The sequence below is a fragment of the Gavialis gangeticus genome, unplaced genomic scaffold (assembly GCF_001723915.1).
Source record: "Gavialis gangeticus isolate Ggan-Ray unplaced genomic scaffold, GavGan_comp1, whole genome shotgun sequence".
In the NCBI taxonomy this organism is placed as follows: Eukaryota; Metazoa; Chordata; order Crocodylia; family Gavialidae; genus Gavialis; species Gavialis gangeticus.
In genome coordinates, this window is record NW_017729024.1 from 158884465 (window position 1) to 158889512 (window position 5048).

Sequence of the window (5048 nt, forward strand, 5' to 3'; positions counted from 1 at the left end):
CTGCTGTAAAAATTGTGAAATTTATATACCTATATCTGATAGGTTCATTTGAGGGTCTCTTAAGAGCTAAGACCACCAAATTGTGTTTGGGGGCCATTATTTGTACTAGGTTGTTGCCTTTGTCATGTTGATGTTGTTGTTGCTGCAAGCCTCTGTGTTTTTTATTTTGTGTAGTGCTCCATATGCTTTTTTCTTCTCTCCATTTGTTACTTCATAGTTGCACTTGATGCTGACTTCTGAATAGCATAACACTGCTAAGACCTGAAAGAGGTACAGACACCCAGCTTGCACGATATCTTCTGTTCTGGGAAACAGTAAAATTTCACACTTGGAAGTAAAATGTCCTCTACAGTTGGCTGGCACTGGGCACATTGTACTTGCTGTTGTATCAAGGAAGTAGTCTAGCAGTAGTTGAACCAAACAGCACTCCTCCACAAACTTCACTGTGAAATTTGTGCATGTACAGTACTTCAGACAGGGAGACAGAAGCACTTTGCTGTGCCCATAATTGGTTTTCCACATGAATAATTGCTTCACTTTATACAATTTACATGCTGTTACACAGACAAACTCTCATTTCTGAATGGGGTGGTCATGATGTACCCCAACTCCAAAATAAAAGCTCTATTGAAAAAAATGTAGAATGCCAGGACACTCGATTCAGTAAAGGGGGCAGTATTTAACAGGTTCAGCCACTGCCTAAGCAAGATCTCCAAGTAATAAAAGCAACCCTTTCTTTGACTCTGCCAATAATGATAGCAAGACTAGAAGTAACACGCCATTTAATAAGGCTACAAAAACGAATATAGTGATTTATTATATTAGAAAGTATGTCACTGGTGCCATTTATATCACTGTTAACTCTTGCCAGAATTCCATACAAAATGTTTTGCACTTAGTATTTTACAGACAGTTTATTAAGTCCTTTGTTATAAGTAATGTTTAAATATTGAAGAAACTCATAGGTTTAACCTTAGTTTTCCATGCAACATAATTGTGACAATTAAGTACCTGTTCCTGTTCAAAACACAGGCAAATGCAAGGCTGTCCAGAAATTCAAATACTCTGGACAGAAAGGCTTTGGTTGAGTGCTATTTTGGCAATGGTGCGTGTGGGAGGGGAGAGGGAGGCAGGGTGTGGATGAGAGACAGGTCAGATGGAGAAGGAGATGTGACATTGTAAAAGAGGAATAGAAGTAAGCTGAATTCACAACCTGAGCATCACTAGTGTGTGGCCCTAGGGAAATCTGGGAGGACAGCAGCATGTCAAAGTGCCGTTAATGGTACTTAATGGCAGCTTTGCTATCGATTTCAGTGACTATACAATCAAGCCCCAAGTGCAACATGGACTTCTTCCTACCGTCCTTTATCTTGTGTTACAGATTGTTGCGATTTTGCTTAGCGTATACAAATGTGTGTGTGTGACTGTAAAATATTCCTGTAAATCTGTTTTTACTGGGTGGTTCTGTAACGAAATAACCTAAGTTTGTTCAGCTCATGTTTGAATCAATATGTGTGAGAGATGCGGAAGTTTCCATTCGTCCTTGATCGGTTATATGTTAAGCGAATGATGGTGGCTCCTTGGCTGCGGATGCATGTGCCTATAAGGAAAATGTCTTTGATAGCTGCAAACTCGAAGTAATAGAATTGGCAAAGTACTCGTACACAATTCTAGTTATGGTTCAGTAGCTGAGCCATGGCACAGCTTTCAAGTAAACTGTCTTTTTTGACTCCTTAAGAAAAAAAAAACTTGATTTCCTTCTTTGATAAGATAGCTGGTTTGGCAGATGGGGATAATGCAGTTGTTTGGACGTAGTATTTAGTAACGGTTTTGATATAGTCCCATGTGACATTTTCAAAAGTAAACCAGAGAAATGGAGCAAAATACCATTATTGTTGGGTGGATACATAATGGACTGAATAAGTATGGACAGAGAATAACTACAAATCGATCAGTATCAGGATAGGAAGGTCCCACAGGGGTCTGTTTGGGTCTGGTGCTGTTTAACAGTTTTATTAATAATTTGAACACACAAATACAGACCATCCTAATCAAGCTTGAAGATGACACAAAATGGGGAGGGCTTTGGAGGGTTGGATTAGAATTCAAAAGGATCTTCTTGATGGATTGAAGACTAGAATAATGTATCTAGGTGCTCAGTCTTTTGGCCCTGTGGGCTAGATGAATATTGTGGGGTCATATGGAGCCCTGCATGCCAGGATCAAGCCCTGGGGCCCAGTTCCACTCCCTCCTGCCAGGATTGGGCCCTGTGGGCCTGCCTGCACCCCTTCCAGTATGCTGGGATTGGGCCCTGGGGGCCTGACACCACCCCCTCCCAGCTTCCAACAGCAGGATTGGGCCCTGGGGCCCAGTGCTGCCCCTGGCTAGCCCTGCTTCCTGGGATTGGGCATCTAATCCCAGGTGCAGAGCCTGAGGCGCTCCATGGGTTTGGAAATTTGGCAGCAGGAGAACAGTGCTCTTGATCTAGGACAAGGGTAAGGTGCTCTACCCTGCACTAATACAGGATGGCAGATGACTGGAAAGGCAGCGGCACTGCTGAGAAGTATTTTGCTGGATCACAGACTTTACTGTTCCTGGGGGGTTTGTTAGATCAGACTCACCATGAGTCAGCAATGAGATACAATTGCCAAAAAAACCCAAATGTAATTTTATACTGTATAACATGTCAGACACAGGAGGGGATACCATCTGTCTGCTCCATGCTGATTAGGTCTTATAGTCGCATACTTTTGACTGATCATAGTCATCTTTTGCAGACCCCTTAGACATAGTCTGCAGACCCCCAGGGGTCCACAGACCACAGGTTGAAAGCCACCGCTTCCGAGTATTATGTGCAATTCTGGCTTCTACAGTTTAAGAACAACGTGTGGAAAATGGAAAGGGTCCAGATGTGAACAGCAAAGGTGGTAAAGGGTTGGAATGCAAGTTGTGTAAGAAAAGTTAGAGAGAACCAGATATGCTTGGTGTGGCAAAAAGGAGATTAAAGGGGAACATGATAACAGTTTTCAAATAGTTGAAAGACTGACATAAAGAAGATGGAGAAGTACTTTTCCTTTGCCAAAGTGGTCAGGACATGAAGCAGTTGGTTTAAACTAGCACAACAGATTTAGATTCAATCTCAGAAAAACCTTGATTGTCAGAACAGTAGGACAGTAGAACCAGATACTTGGGGAATTTGTAGAATACCTTCCATTAGGGTTTTCAAAAACAGGCTAGATGACATTTTTCTGGTATAAGAATAGTGCATCCTGAATTTGTGCAGGGGGTTGAACTATGTGACCCCTGAAATCTCTTCCAACCCTATGCTTTTAAATATTTTTGTACTTATATTTTCAAGAGAACTGAACTTCATCGACAGTTGCTGCAATTATTAGCTAAAATATCCAGCAGTGAAAATGTAATTAACCCACTCCCTCATTTTGAGGTCTAACCCATCAAATCACATGCCTTCTTTCACACTTTATTTTTCTTTGTTCATTTGTGATAATAAACATGAAATCAGTGCTGTCATCAGTATTAGTGCTAAAGTTGATAAATCATTTCCCAGTTCTTTACAACATTGTCTTCAGACTTCAGACTTTTCACTTTTTTTTCTTATTTTCTCTTCTTATTTCTTCCCTTAATGTTCTTTTTCATTTGTTTTGCCCATGAAGACTGGACACTTGTTCTTGAAAAAGTTTAGGAAATGGATATTTGAATCTAGGAGAAATACTCATGCATCAGTAAGACCCTGCAGGGTAAAAAGTACTCAAGTCTATGGAACCTTTAAGTCCCCTTACATGTTTTGAATGTGCATGAAGATTCCCCCATTACATAAAATTTGAATAAGATGGCACAACAGCCAAATAATGTAAAACTATTTTTTATTGAAAATACATCTACAAAGTAATGTTTTTCAATCCCCACCGGGTGCCTCTAAATGCAGAGCCAATGAGAGCTCGGAAAAGGGATCTCTCTATAATACCTGATTTCCATAAGAAACAAAGTTAGTGTAAAAAAGATCACATACTCTGTGACACAATTCACTTTTCTCAACTGATGTCATAGAAAGACAGCCATTTATATTAAGTCTTTGCAATGTATTTCCCAATAGAGTTTTAACAATTAAATTGTTACTCCATTCTAAAGTTAACTTTTATACACACATACTGAATACAGTATCTATATAAAAATAACTCTAATTACAAAACAGAAGATGTGTGTATCTGCACGCTAGGGTTGTATTCTGTTAGCAAAAAAAATCACACTTTTTCACTTTTCAGTTAGAGAATTTTAAAGAACGTTGCAGGTTTTAAAGCATTCTTACTGCTCAGGTCTCTGAGTTAAATCCTGCTCACCACTCTTGTAAAAGTATTCCCACTTAAGCTACTCACATGAACAAGGACTTGTCACTCCTCGAAAAAACAGCCTATCATGTGGCTCCAAACATGGGAAAAGACCTGCCTTCAACTAGCACACTGACGTTTTCACTTTATAGTTGTTATGTTCTTTCAGAGACAAAAGTTACATATGTTAATCATGGAAGTTTGGTGAGTAGTGGTTGCAGCAAGGAAATGTCTCTGTTCTGTCTTAAAAACAAAGAAACCAACCAAAACCTGGAACTAAACCAAAGTTTTCTGTGCGGAAAAGGCCATTCAGTAAGTGCTGTGCTTTTTTATTCGTGCTCCTTCAGTCCCCCATCTCTAACTGCATTATAAACTTTACTCTTTGACTCCTACAATGACACAAGGAGAACAAAGGAAAATAATAAAATTAATATTTTTCATAAAAAGGCTTCATCAGGGAATAATCATGAAGTGGACAAAAAAGCTACAAGATTACTACTAGCTCCCTTTTTTATTCCTTCTTCCTGTATTCCCTGAAGGAGGCCTACAGTATTGCTTTTAAGATTCTTTTTATTATACTTTCAACATTTTAATAAATGTATTTACTATTCTGCAATTTATATTTTTTCTAGTAAGGAGTAATAAAGCACCCATTAGTTTAATTTTCTAAAATAGTATTCTTTATGTTTTAATAGAGATGTT